This window comes from Lutra lutra, chromosome 6 (assembly GCF_902655055.1).
Source record: "Lutra lutra chromosome 6, mLutLut1.2, whole genome shotgun sequence".
NCBI lineage: Eukaryota > Metazoa > Chordata > Mammalia > Carnivora > Mustelidae > Lutra > Lutra lutra.
In genome coordinates this window covers 73,987,261-74,002,956 of record NC_062283.1, presented here as the reverse complement: position 1 = coordinate 74,002,956, position 15,696 = coordinate 73,987,261, and positions in this window count along the sequence as shown.

Here is a 15,696-nt window from a genome sequence, read left to right as displayed (position 1 = left end):
AAACAGTTTTACTGACTTGATCTTCAGAATTTTCCACTGACTCACTTTTTAGGAGAGAATTATCAAGCCTAGTAGAGTTATAACATCTTAGAACCAGAATGACCTTGAACCTTTTGTTTCCCAATCTAAGAACCAGTACAGTGTCAAGCTGTTTGATTCTGCAAATAATGATGAGTGGGAACAATGAAAAGGTAGTTTCAGGAGCACCTGGGTGGCTCAGAAGGTTAAACATTTGCCTTAGGCTCAGGTTGTGACCCTGCTTCCTCAGGCTCCCTGCTCAGTGGGGGTCTGCTTCTCCTCCCTCCCACACCCCCACTTGTGCTCTCTTTCTCTATCTCAAATAAATAAATCTTTTTTAAAAAGTAGTTTTACAGTTACTTGCAAAACCACTATCTTTGCAAAGATAAAATCATCCTTTTGGTCAGCTTAAAAACATGTCTCTACCAAAGAAATGATTCAAGATTTTCTTCTTCCATCATGTAATAAGTGTAGCCAAGAACAATCAGACAATTCACCAATTTGAAAAATAAATATGCAAGCAGTTTTCTCAACAAAGACATCTTCTCTGGAACTGTCTTTATGAGGTTCATAATATAAGTTTCATGATAAAATTGGATACAAATAGCAACAGAAAGTCACTTTATTTTGGTACCTAATTCTCTACTTTGAGACCCCTTAAAGATCATCTCACATCTTAGTTTAAGAAGTCGTAGAAAAAAGTTATGTTGCATGCCTTCAACAGATTATTTTTGTGTGACCCTGGAGAAACACAGGAACACACAAAAAAATATATATCTTCTTTCTTGGCCTCTCCCCCATTTAATGATACTCCTTTTTTTGTTAACATTTATTAAATCAAACATTCTTTTTGAAACGGTCTTCAACATGTTTCAAATTATGTAGCATGTTTAAGACATTACCTACTTCATTCACATGAATAAATACCCTTCTCTTACACGATCTGTTCAGTATCTGGTGCCTAATGAATGTTAAACATCCTGGACTCTGCTTCTGCCATTGTGTCAAAGGAGTTGCATGTCATTTGCCCTCTCAAACAGGGATTAGAAAAGAGCTTCAACAGCCCTTCCCCAGCAGTTGTTTCTGCCACATTTCTTTTGACTGGCACCAGAGTCCCCTAACTGGTAGTCATTCCAGACAGCTATAGGTCTTCCTAACTTTATAGGCTACTGGTCCTGTACTTCCTGGGTCCCTTCATACACGAGGCACACCTAAATAGGCAGACCTTTGTGAACTTACTGGATTTATTGATGTCTTTATAAAAAGAGTCCGGAATTATAGAGGTGTAGCAGGACATTTCTACTGAGTTTAGTTTGTTTTTTGTTTTTTTTTGTATTGTGCTACACACAAATATTTACTTAGTGCTTTCTTTTTTTTTTAAAGATTTTTATTTATTTATTTGACAGAGAGAGATCACAAGCAGGCAGAGAGGCAGGCAGAGAGAGAGGAGGAAGCAGGCTCCCTGCTGAGCAGAGAGCCCGATGCGGGGCTCCATCCCAGGACCCTGAGATCATGACCTGAGCCGAAGGCAGAGGCTTAACCCATTGAGCCACCCAGGCGCCCCTACTTAGTGCTTTCTAATGATCAGAACCAACCTGGTAATTTACAGTTTTTCGAACTATATTAATGCCACCATACATTATTTTAATGTTTTTTTTAAACCTATTGGAATACTAAGCCAGAATTCCCAACAGCTTATCTTTTTAAATAAATTCTTCCCCTCACCACCTATACCCCAACCTCCGTTCCACGGTAGGATTTCCATGGTCCTGTGTTTACAGGACCTTATTGCAACAGTCAAAGAAGCATGAAGAAAAAGCCTACTTCCCAGGTTAGGATATGTCCTTGATTTCAAACCAGTTTCATCCTATGATTCTAATCATCAGAAAATAGTTGCGAGAACTTTGACTTTTCGTATGTGATGAAAAGAAATTCCTCTCTCTCCTTTATGCACTGTCAAGCTATTTGTTGCCTACAAACACTCATCATTTGTTTATAATTCAAAGTCTAAAATGATCTATATTTACTCCTAAATCTTCGTTATAAATAAAATCCCTTATTTTCTTTTTTATATTAATTTCTCTTTAATCACAATTTCCCCTTAAATTTCTTTGTCTGTTTTCCAATGTAAGGACTCTAAGTTAAAAGCAAGATCTAGGGTATCTCCCAGACTAGTAAAGAAAGATACCTTATGAAAAGCTACTAAAGAGATTTGATTATTTGATTTGATCATCACGGAGATCAAGTATTAAATGTTTTTGAGGAATTATATTCTTGACAATCTGATGAATTAGAAGTAAGGTAAGTCAACAAAACATTAGGCTTTTAAGAGTCATTTTCTTTTGTTTTTTTAATATTTTATTTATTTGACAGAGAGAAATCACAACTAGGCAGAGAGGCAGGAGGAAGCAGGCTCTCTGTGGAGCAGAGAGCCCGATGCGGGGCTCCATCCCAGGATCCTGAGATCATGACCTGAGCCGAACGCAGAGGCCCTAACCCACTGAGCCACCCAGGCGCCCCTAAGAGTCATTTTCTAACCCTTATGGACATCACCTACTACATCTCAAACAATATGCTTAATATTTTGATGATTATTATTTTTTAAAAGATTCTGTTTGAGAGAGTATAAGTATGTGACAGAGGAGGGGCAGAGGAGAGACCAGCAGACTCCCCACTGAGCAGTAAGCCCAAGGCAGAGACCCTGAGATCATGACCTGAACTGAAGGCAGACACTTAACCAACCTAGCCACCCAGGTGCCCCTGATAATTATTATCATGTTTAATATCCACAATAACACTGTGAAACAGATATAACTAATCCCAAGTTTCAGATACAAAACTAGTGCTCAGAAATGTTAAGAGTATCTAAGGCTTCACAATAACCTTGCAAATAAAACTGATAGATCACATAGGAATTGATTCCATAGTAACAATATTGTTGACATGAAATATTCTAGAAGGTGAGTTGTGTGTGTTATGCTAAGGCATAGAGAACCTGAAAATAGGTTATTTTTATAATTAAATTTCTTAATTATCTTCCTCTCTCCACCTTCATAAATTTAAGGTCATCCTCCAAGCACTCATTTACTAGAGTCAAAAGTTTGACTCTTAGTATCACAAAGGAGCTAGTTTTTTGAAGGATGAATTTCCCATTGATATCTGTGCATAAGAAAAGAAGAACACTGTTAGCATTTAAAGGATATTTTTGAAAAGAAAAAAAAAAATTATTCTTCACAGACCAGAGCATAGCAGACACAGTGATTGAGACTATCATAAATTAACTTCTTAGGGAGGAAGTGCTTTTTCCTTGTTCTTCCTGTGCTCTTTTTTTTTTATATACTAAAAAAATAAATTCAAGCCCTGCTGAGTCATTTCATAATGTTCTCTCATATCCTGGTATTGATCATTTTGAAAGTAATAATTACTCACAGCTGCCCTTTGTTGAGTATTTCAGGTAACTGAAACATGGAGAAATCCTCAGTAAGAGAGAAAGTTGGGGTTTGAGCCCAGGATTCAAAAACTCGTGATTTCCGCTCTCGATGAGAAACCTCCGGTAGCCTCTGGTAGCTGAGGGAATAGAAGAGTTTAGTGCTTGCTGAGACTTGAAAAGGAAAGAGAGAGGGAGAGAAACCAAGCAGTAGGCAGAAACCTATTCCAACAAAGTTGGAATAGGGGAGACCTCAAGAGTTCAAAGCAGAAAAAGAGTGAGAGTATGATCAGATTTTCTGTGAGCAACAACTGGTGTTTGATGTCACCACTCACTTTCAGTATGACTTCCCTCCTTTTTAAAAATTTCCTTCAGGGCTTGCTTCTGTCATTTTATTTAAGAGACCATCTTCTCAAAGATGGCTGATGTTTACACATGCGTTTTCTAGTGGGGAATCTTGTCGGTAACATTGCTACTCCTTACACTGCTTTTAGTTTTCCCTTCAAGCAATCTACCTGCACCTGTAATAGCAGAATAGCCATCACTCTCTTTCCCGACAGAGCTGCTACTTTCTCAGATTGTCCCTTCTGCTCTCAGAGTTCAGAACACTTTTTATTGAGGTAGTATCTTTCAAATTCAATTGAAATGGAAGAATAGAATCACAATGATATTTTACTGTGTTGAAATAAGTGTAAACTTACAAATCTTGCAGAGAACATTCTGTGTAAAATAGTGAAAAAAGCATCAATTTCTGAATCAACTAAGTGACCTTGGATTTCAATCCCACCAAGAAAACTAGAAAAAACCATTGAAAGTTCTTAATCTCATTTTGTTCAAAGGTAAAATAATGGTAATAATAACTCCCTCAGGTTGTAAGGATTCAAGATAAATTGCATAATACTCTCCCAGGCACAGATTAGTGGCTTAATAAATAAAAACCATTATTATTGAGTTACTTGATTCACACAGCAGTAGTATAAAGAGTAAGAAACAAGTTTTTCTTTATAAATTTTTTTTCCATCAGGCACCTAACTTTCCTCCTCAAAGCTCAGTGGAGTTAAGCACTCTTACCCTTACCCTTTGCACACTGCATCACTGCATTTATTTCTTTTATGATTTTATTTATTTGTTTGACAGAGAGAGAGAGCACAAGCAGGGGGAGCAGCAGGCAGAGGGAGAAGCAGGCTCCCCACTGAGCAAGGAGCCTGATGAGGGGCTGGATCCCCAGACCCTAGAATCATGACCTGAGCTGAAGGCAGATGCTCACTGACTGAGCCACTCAGATGCCCCACATTAGTGCATTTATGACTTTGCATTGAAATTTTATGTTTACATGCTTGGCTGTCTTTTCTAGACTACAAACTTTTCAAAAACAGAGCACACATTGTTAGCATCGCATTTCCGGTGACTAATGCTGTGCTAGACATATTTGTGGTGGTTAATCTTTTGTGTCAACTTGGTGGTGTCACAGCGTATCCCAACATTTAGCCAAACATTGTTCTGTGTATGCCTGTGAGAGATTTTCTGGATGATACTAATATTTGAATCCATAAGCGGAGTAAAGCAGATTGCCCTCCCTGATATAGGTCTCATCCCATCAGATGAAGGCGTGACAAGAACAAAATGCTGAATAGAGGGAACTCATCCTATCTGACTGGTTGAGCTGGGACACTGGGCTTATCAGCCTTCAGACTTGATGGATATACATCAGCTCTACAGTTCAACCTGGAACTTACACCATCAGCTCCAGTGCTTCTTAGGTTTTCAGACTCAGTCTAGCGCTACAGGTTGGCTTTCCTGAGTCCCCAGCTTGCGGACTATACATCTTGGACTTCTTAGCCTCCCTCATTATGTGAGGCAATTGTTTATAATAAATTTATTAATATATAAACACACTTGAACTATTGGTTTTGTTTCTCTGGAGCACACAATGTTATACTGCTTAGTTAATATTTGGTGAACAGATCTGATCTCTCAGAATGAAAAATCCTTCTAATAACACCAGTTTTTCCTTGGCCTCTCTACCTATTGAAAAACAAAAGGTTTTTGCCATTTCAAATGTTCACGAATCCTTAAATGAGCAAAATCTGTCCCCAGTTTATGAATTCTCTAATAGGGACAACTTTTTTGATGGATTTAAACATCTACCTCAAAAGAATAGGTTTAGAGTTTCAAGTTGAATTTCAGTCTTTGATCCTGAAATCAATTTCTGATGGAGAAAAGCAGCTCTGGTTTTGACTGGAGAAAGCAAAAAATATCAAAATGACTTTTTTGACATTAAACAGCTGTTTTTAAAAATTCCATGATTTCATTGTAAGTGAATAAGACACATGTGGATTAAATTTCCTTAAAATATACAAGGTTTGAAAAATTAAGGGAAACTGGTTTGGGTTTGATTGATTGAAAAACCTTTGCAACCCAATGCTTATCTCCTTCTACCCTGTCTCTGACTGAGAGTTTTCTTCTTGCAAACATCTTTGAATTCGACTTATAGAAGAGTGATCTCAGGAATGTAAAAGATGTTGAAAATCAGCCCTGGGGGTTGTTTCTGAAATTTAATGAACCCAAACCAGCCACTACACGCAACTCCTGAAAGCCTCCTTCTGAGAACCTCATACAACCAGAAAAATACCAAGCTATTTTCAAATTACGTTAAAATTGCCTTTTTAAACACTGTATCATTGAAGTTTAGATCTTTATTCCTAAATCTAATATTATTTCTAGACTTATGAATTGTTTGATCCTTTATTTTTGAGGGTAGTTATTTTACTTCATTAAAAAGAAATTTAGCAGTTTTCTTTGGAGTGTAAAATATTTTCCAGGAGAGAAAACACTTGTTAAGTTTCAGATAAGTTGTGAATGAGCATTCATTCAAATGGCCTTCTCTGAAATTCTGCAGTTGTAAATTCTGATTTTAGAAAACAGAGGGTTCGCTTGGTCTCCAGTTCAGAGCAAGATTCACACTACAAGCACAGCACATACTTTTTCTCATTGCTATGTACATGTTTGATTTGGGTGTCTCTATTAAACTATACTTGTTAAAGACGAGGAGGTCCTGGGGGGTGTCTATTGCATTCCTTGTAAGGGCTCAAAATTAGTAAAAGCAAAGATTTTACTTCACTGCTGCTGAAGTGAGCAACGAGTTGGTGAAGGGTCACGTGGGGTAAATGATATATCTGGAGGGTCCCAGGGTATACATGTCCATACAAGCTCACTCACCAGACCGCTGTGGTCTGCTCTCTGCACACACATCCTGTGGTTTGCTGAGTCAATAATTGAAGTTCCCAAAGCTTCTTCCCCAACAAAAACAATATAGGCTGTAATAAAATTGTACTGACTTTGTTGTATGGAGAATGAGACAGAGAAAGAGAATCAATGAAAGAAGAATCCATTGTTAGATTTATTATAGCATTGCCATCAACAACAAAAAATTATTAAGCAGCAGTATAAGGCAATATCCCTTTGGATGCGGAGTATAAGATGTAAGCCATACCTGTACAGAATTTACAATTTAGTTTAGGAGATGCTAATATGTAGTCTGTCTGTCTCTACACACACACACATACACAAATGTGGCTATATAAAAACACAAACAAATTACAGCAGCATGTAAGAAATATCCAGAAGGTGGTACAAATGACAACCATTCCAGAATTTTAGAGAGAAATGGGTCCTTGTGTGATTTTCTGTTTTGGTTTGGTTTTGATTTTTCAGAGTGGATACAGAAGAACAGTGGAAGATATGAGGAGGAAGAAGAAAAGAAAGAATTTCCCCAGCACCATACGTTTTTACTGATGTCCATGATTAGAGTCTGAACCACAGCAGTGACTACAAGCATCAGCACAGAAAGACATGACTTTGGGAGATATTTGGAAAGTAGGAGGCCACAGTTCTTATGCTTTTATTGTCCCTTCTTGAGAGAACTTGCCCTGACTACCCACTGACAGGAACGCTCCTCAAGGGGCAAGGACTAGATTTATTTTTTTTCCAAATCTGCCTTGTACTAATAGTTTTGTAAAATGCAATAAAAATGATTTAGAAAAATAAAATAGAAAATAAACACTTTCAAAGTTTCAGTATTTTATTATGAAATCCTTCAAACATAAGATTACATTTTAGCCAACTTCCTAAGAACAAATCTAATGTGGGAAAATAACAAAATAAAATTAAAAACTGTAAATGTTCATAAAGTGTGCATATAGTCAATAAATATAGAAAATTGCTACTATACTCATAACTTTTTATTGATTTGTAATTACGACTAAAAAAAAACCTAGTGAAATAGTGACTCCCAACAATAAAAGCCTATTTTCAATCTTTAAAATATCAACATTTAAAATTTTTAATACAGCAAGTGAGCTTGCTTTTTGCTTGTTAAATTATTTAATCTAGGTTGGATTGATGACAACAGAAGACAACATATATATTTAAACTGCTTCACTGTTTTGTTTTAATTATATTCATAGTAGAGACAACAACATCCCAGAGATACACGAACAGGAATGAAAATAGCCATTTAGCACATGCAAAAATCTTCATATTTAATTAATCCAAAATGAAGCAAAGAACACTGTAGTTTTAAAATTCATAGTTATTCTTTCATCAGTAACCAGTTCCAATCATTGATTTTATAAAGTTAAATTTAAAATACCTTTCAATGAATCTTATACACATTTGACTTGCAGTTGACAAACCTACCTTAAAAGATCACGAGCGATACCTTGGTTTCATTGTACGTAGGACCCCCACCGACCTCACATCACTTATGACATGAGTGTGATAGTCTCTAATGTTTAGACAGCGACTACTCACCCTCAGGACTATTGCAACCATGTCAAATTGCTAGAAAAGTTTCTACACATTCCGAATGTGCACACTTCTTGTCGCAGACTGGGAATGAGCAATTTGTAGATGACACCATGCTACAGATCAGAGTGCAGATAGCTCTGATAGAGAATAGTGTCCTTATCCCCACCTCCTGTTCTGTTTCAGCTTCCTAAGTATTTCCTTCATAATCCTTATCACCATTTACCTTGCAATCATGTTTGTTTACTTTTTCCACATCCATTTTCTCCATTAAAATGTACCTCCATCAGAGCAAGGACACTGTCTATCTTGACAGTTGTGGCTGCCAGCACTTTATACAGAAGGGATATGTGACTATTTATGAAATGAATTAATTAAGAATTAGTTTAAAGGCACCAGAAGATGATGACAGTGTGAGAGAAAGGGCAAAGGAAGGAAACTGACATTCATTCGGCTTTTATCATGTTTCAAGGCTTACACGGGGCATGTGACTTGCTTTATCTCATTTCACCCTCACGCTAAAGCTGTGAAACAGATGTTATCATTCCTGCTTTAAAAAAGAAGGGAATTGAGGTTCAGAGAGGTTAGGAAACTTGCACAGGGTCACATAGCTAGTAAATGATAGAGCTGGGATTTGAAGAATTTGGCTCCAACACTGAGAGGATTTGTTGAGTGATTACATGTGTGCAAGAGTCTTGGGGAAGGGGGTAACTTGAGCATACACTAATACAAAGGAGCATTAAACTTAAAGGAAGAACATGATGGGATTCAAGGAGTAAATATGCATTTGGTTTGGGCAAGTTTTGTTGTTGATATAATCACTTGCCATGAGCCTAGGATTGAGATGAGGATGAAGACTTGAGGCGGGAGTTGCTGTGATGTCTGCCCCTGACTGTGAAACACTTCCACAGACACAGTGTGACAATCTATGTAGGATACTCAGGCCACACTATAAGCCAGGTTCTGCACATCTCTAAAAGCTTGAACAATTCAAGAGGAACAGCTGATCCTCTACCCAAGAACTCCAACAGGCTAAGGGAAATAAGCCAGAGAGAGAGAAAAAATGTGTGACCTCTCTTATACGTCAAACCTAAAAAAGTCAAACTTACAGAAACAGAGAGTAGAATGGTGGTTGCCTGGATGTGGGGAGCAGGGGAAATGGGGAGATGTTGGTCGAATAGTACAAACTTTCAGCTATAAGAGGAATAAGTTCTGACAATATAATGTACAGCGTGGTAACTATGATTAATAACACTGTATTATATACTTGAAAGTTGTTACAAGAATAGATCTTAAGCGTTCTCACCACAAACACACAAGACAATAACTATGAAACTATGTAAGATAATGGATATGTTAATTAACTTGACTGCAGTAATCATTTCACAATGTATATCAAATTTTCATCTCATACACTTTAAATATATGCAATTTTATTTGTCAATTATAGCTCAATAAAGCTGGGGGCATGGAAAAGAACCCCATACTCCAGAGGCATCTCCTATGAGTACAGTCATTTCGCCATCTGGATCTCTATCAAAACCAATGCTATGCTTATTGGCATAGCAATTGTCAGAAATGAGTTTGTATTGGTGAAGTGAGTGACTTTTTAATTTTTTCAGTGAAATGTGCTTTCAGTGAAAGTAAAAGTATTAATAAGATGTGGATCGGATAAAATACTTTAGAAGAACACTCTACCCATCCCTTCACATGCATAAACAGAGAATGAGAAGTTAGCAGAGCTGATAGCCTGCGTTCTTAGTGATGCCATTGGTGAGGGTAAGCCATGAACTTTGGAGGACTCAGCTCATCAGAAGCTGATACTAGGGGTGAATAGAATCTTGGTATCTCCTCAGTTTTGCAGAAGAGATTAAACATAAATGTTTCTTTTGTGATTACTTTTTAATAAATATTTAGATAATAAATGTCTTATATATGTAGCAGAATTTGCTCTGAGACTTGCTTTCATTATTACCTGGTAGTGATAGCGGAGTGTAGCTAGCTCCCACCCTTTCCAATTGTTTGTTTTTTTTTTTTTTTTTTCCTGTGACTACTGTTATCCACCAAAAAAGAACCTAAAATTTGTGTTCAGATCAGCCGGCAGCAAGAGCTGTCCACATACAGTTGGTTGGTTGCTCACATCATCTAGGAAAAGTATGAAAAATGAGAAGACCACAGGACAAACACCGGCTGTCCTGCAGTATTTAGAAATGCTGAAGGGATGCCTGGGTGGCTCAGTTGGTTAAGCAGCTGCCTTCGGCTCAGGTCATGATTCCAGCGTCCTGGGATCGAGTCCCGCATTGGGCTCCTTGCTCAGCAGGAGCCTGCTTCTCCCTCTGCCTCTGCCTGCCATTCTGTCTGCCTGTGCTTGCTCTCTCTCCCTCTCTCTCTGACAAATAAATAAAATCTTAAAAAAAAAAAATGCTGAAGAAAGGGAAGTCCATAAAGAGATTGAAAAGTAATCAAAGTAAAGGGAGGAGGAGAGCCAAAGCTCAGTTGTCAACCAAACCAGAAGATTTAAAAGTTTTAAGGAAAGAGTGATGAGCACTTTCAAAGACTTTTAAAAAGCCTAATAACACCCAGCCTGGGGAGGGGGGAATGTTGATTTTAACTATTGGTACTTTACTGATGACCTCAGTGGGAGCTGAACAAAGGTAAAGAGCAGATGTAAGACCTGAAGTCAAATTTCAGTACACTGAATGGTGAATGGGCAATAAGGAAGTAGAAACAATAATGTGACTTGAGAAGTTGGACTATTAAAAGCAAAAGGGGGGGTCAGTTGGATGGAGTATGCAAAATAAAAGTGGCTGTTACTTGTATTTTTCTTTTCAGATTCTAGAATCTTGAATACAAGTTGAGTATGCATTTAAAGGAGCAGCTGATATATGGAGCAAGAACAAAAAGCAGAAAAAAGACTGACCAAGAGGACAGATGAGGGGAAATCCATTGAAAATATGGCTGGAGATATAGGTAAGATTGGGCTGAGTGGAGTTGTGTGTTCTTTCTGCTTTCAGTTTCGCCATGAGGAGGCAAGGAAAGGCATGTGTGTTATTTGGCAGAGCAGAGGGAGGTTTGCTGTGGGAAACTGCAGAGAGGGAAGGAGGATGCCTAAGGGTAGTACTAATGATTTGGGGAATTAGATAGGAGACACCATTTCTTTGGAAGGTTGGGTTCCTTATTATCTTGCTTAGGTTTATCACACTGTTTCTGCCCTTAAGAAGAATTAAGAGAGGCGCACCTGGATGGCTCAGTCAATTAACTGTCCGACTCTTAGTTTCAGCTCAGTTCTGATCTCATGGGTAATAAGATCCAGCCCTGCTTCGGGATCTACGATCAGCGGACAGTTGGTTTGAGATTCTCTCCCTCTGCCCCTCCGCACACACCTGTGTGCGCACTCACTCTCTCTCTCAAATAAATAGATCTTTAAAAAAAATGAAAATAAAAGAACTAAGAGGGACCATGATCAATTATTAATTACTAATAAGAATCTCATAGAGACAGCCCATAAAGAATGTGTGTACTGCCTGAAATGTCTTCCCTTGGCTTTCCCAGGCCTCAAGTCCCAACCAAAGGCAATTTATTAATGTGTTGCTTACTTGTACCTTTCCAAAGGTGATGGAAAGTTCAACAGTTTTAAGCTCAATGGTAACAACAATATAAACTCTACTGAATAATAAATGCTTGTATTCTGCCATAATGATATAATTATAAAATTCTTATAAAATTAATGTACCGGGGTGCCTGGGTGGCTCAGTGGGTTAAAGCCTCTGCCTTCGGCTCAGGTCATGATCCCAGGGTCCTGGGATCGAGCCCAGCATCGGGCTTCCTGCTCTGTGGGGAGCCTGCTTCCTCCTCTCTCTCTGCCCGCCTCTCTGCCTACTTGTGATCTCTGTCTGTCAAATAAATAAGTAAAATCTTTAAAAAAAATTAATGCACAGATAACTTTGCATTTAAATCGGTCAAAAAGCTGTTTATGTACTGCATAGAGTTATGAACTCTCCCTATCTTTGATCTAAAGAGAATTCAGGGATGACCAGATCAAGCCTCTCTTTAAATTTCATTTTTTACTTATCACAAAATGAAGTGCTTCTTTAAAAAAAAACTTATTTTACTAAAAGATTGTATTTATCTGTCAGAGAGAGAGCATGAGTGGGTGGGGGGAGCAGCAGAGAGAGGGGGAGAAGCAGGCTCCTCATTGAGCAAGGATCTAGACCTGGGGCTCCATCCCAGGACCCCAGGGATTATGACCTGAGCCAAAAGCAGATGATTAACTGACAGAGCCACCAGCATCTCCCAAATACAAAATTTATATATGTGCTCTGCCTGGAATATTTGAAGGCCGTTCCACAATTTTATTACCATCTATTGCCTAAAACAGGATTGGTATTTAGGGCATATGTAGAGCACCTAAGAAATATTTGGTAAAGGATTTGAATGTATTCTTTATATGTGCTCCAGCAGAATGCTGCTACTAAGATCTTTCAAAACTTTTCTCTCACTACAGCGAGAGGCACTTGTGTCCGAAGCTGTTAGTGAGCATCCTGTTTACAGCTGATATCCTTACAAACCTGGAGGTATTGTACTTCCCACACCACAGCAGCAGACATGTGTGCATGTACTAACATCCTGTGTAGAAAGCATTTAGTTTCTAACATCACAACACTGTGTTCTATGAATAAGTGGGAGAATTCCCTCACAGGAGTTCAAACAATTGGTTATCACACCTTTTTGAAGTTCATAAAAACCTTTTTTGATTTTCAAAGGCTTTACCAATCAAGGAACAATAAAGGCTAGAATTTTCACACAATCATTTAATCCTAAAATGGGGACAAACACAATAGCTGTTTTGTCATAAATTAACATCCATGCCATTTATGAGCCTTTGGTGGAGATGTGAAGAGAATGAAGGGGGGAAAAAAAGGGGGGGGATCTAATTTTATTGTTCTTCATTTTTTTCAAAACAATTCCTACCTTCATTTGGGGGAGAACAAGAGAAAAGGAAATGCATATAAATATCATTGAAAATATTTTTCTTTTTTCTTTTTTTAAAGATTTTATTTATTTATTTTATTTTATTTTTTTTAAGATTTTATTTATTTATTTGACAGAGAGAGATCACAAGTATACAGAGAGGCAGGCAGAGAGAGGTAGGGAAGCAGGCTCCCTGCTGAGCAGAGAGCCCGATGTGGGACTCGATCCCAGGACCCTGAGATCAAGACCTGAGCCGAAGGCAGAGGCTTAAACCACTGAGCCACCCAGGCGCCCCTATTTATTTATTTTATAGAGATCACAAGTAGGCAGAGAGGCAGGCAGAGAGGGGGGGGGGGAGCAGGCTCCCTGCTGAGCAGAGAGCCCAATGCAGTTGGATCCCAGGACCCTGAGATCATGACCTGAGCTGAAGGCAGAGGCCCAACACACTGAGCCACCCAGGCACCCTGAAAATGTTTTTCTAACACAAATTTTAGAAATATCTCCAAGTACCACCTTACTAGATGCACAAACTTTCTCAGATTATTTAAACTGACTTAAATATAAGAATCAGTTATTCCCAAAGCATACTTTTGGCATACAGAAAAAGCAATTAACTCCTTCAGTCCATTGTAACCTAACTAGAAAAAAAGTTGGGATGCCAGGGGCGCCTGGGTGGCTCAGTGGGTTGATGCCTCTGCCTTCGGCTGGGGTCGTGATCTCAGGGTCCTGAGATCGAGCCCCACGTCGGGCTCTCTGCTCAGTGGGGAGCCTGCTTCCCCCCTCTCTCTCTGCCTGCCTCTGCCTACTTGTGATTTCTGTCTGTCAAATAAATAAAAATAAATCTTTAAAAAAAAAAAAGTTGGGATGCCATAAATCTGGAGAATAAATGAGGTTCTGACTCAGATTAATCGTGTTATTGAACATCTTCCCCCAGTCTGCTCAAAGTCCAGTTGCAATACCTTCCCACTCAGCACTGGTCCTAGAATAAAGAAACCATGGACCTGCGCTGAGAGGAAATAAGTCATCGTTATGCTATCTAAAATTAAAGTACCTATTCCTGCTTTACAGTTTATCAGATGTTTGGTCCGGATGCTGATTGTTTTAAAAGTCTGTCTAAACATAGTATATTTCCTAAAGGAATGTTAGCAAACTAAACATTGCTTCCAGTGACAACATCCTAAATTTTATTAACATAACTAAGATAAATGAGTAAACAGACTCAGTGCTAGTCAGTATGTGTATTTACCAGGAAAGCTAAACTCATGACAGAATATGATTTATGCTTTTTACTGTAAATTATTAATTAGCAACCCGAACAAAGAATTTACCTAGTGCTAAATTCTTGGAAGTAAGAAACATTACCCTTCCAATTGTGAACATAAAGTCATTAACAGCCTTCTTATCTAGCTCCTGATAAAATTATTTGCATAACAGTAAGTAAACAAAAACCAATGAATTTGATAGAACAAACAAGTATCAGAACTCTATTCCCTATCACATCTTACACATATTTGTGGTTTGGATTTTTTTAGTGAAAAACAACATTTAGGGATGGAAACTTGTGTAAACCACGATGTTTATTTTCTCAAGGTTGTTTTTAAGCTGTAAATTGTAAAGGAATCCACTTTTCTGGATTGAAGTTTTAGCCGTTGGGGATTACAACAGCTTTGCTTAATTTTTCCCCTTTATTTTTAAGTTCCCCACACTTTCATCCTCTTCCTGAATGAAGAATAATTATTTGGCTGAAATTTATTTTCAGCACTTGACTAAAAAAATCTTTTGAAGAAGCTCAAAATAACACAGGAAATGCTGAAGGGTTAATGGCTCTGACTCCTAGTTATTTAGACTTACAGAAAAAAAAAATTAAATAGATCAATGTGTGTGGGAAGGACTCTTAAGACATTTTTAATGAAATAAAAATTGGTCTATCCAGCAGGTAAACACAGCATTCTGGAGGGTACTGGGGGATATTGGGGAAGAATTATAATAATGCAGGTCAGTACACCATTTAGTACTCTGGAGTTGTCTTAAGGAACTGGGTTTCTCAAAGTTTCGATTGTGTAATGCCGCTGAGTCATTTAGGAAATTATGAGGCTGAATCCTGTAAGATGCCACTGGGTCCAACAAATATTATGCTTTTCTTCTTCCATCTCTTTCAACACATCTGCATAGTCTTCTTGGTTTGAAGGTCATCCAGCTGCCATATGAGTAACCATAGCCGATCCTTCCTGTAACTGATTTTAGTTTTCCGCTTTTCACTTAATTAATAACCCATGCCGAAGTTTGGTCTTTTGTTCACTCTGGTTTACTATGGGATCTGACGAGGCAATGATCACACAGCTCACAACTGAAGAGAGCTGTCTTTCATTCAATTAGCCTGGCTTCTAGCATAAGCTACGAGTAGTGAAAAGAGTCACTGCAGTCAAAGACTCCTTTTCCTAGAAAGGTACCAAACCATCTACGGTATGACTTTT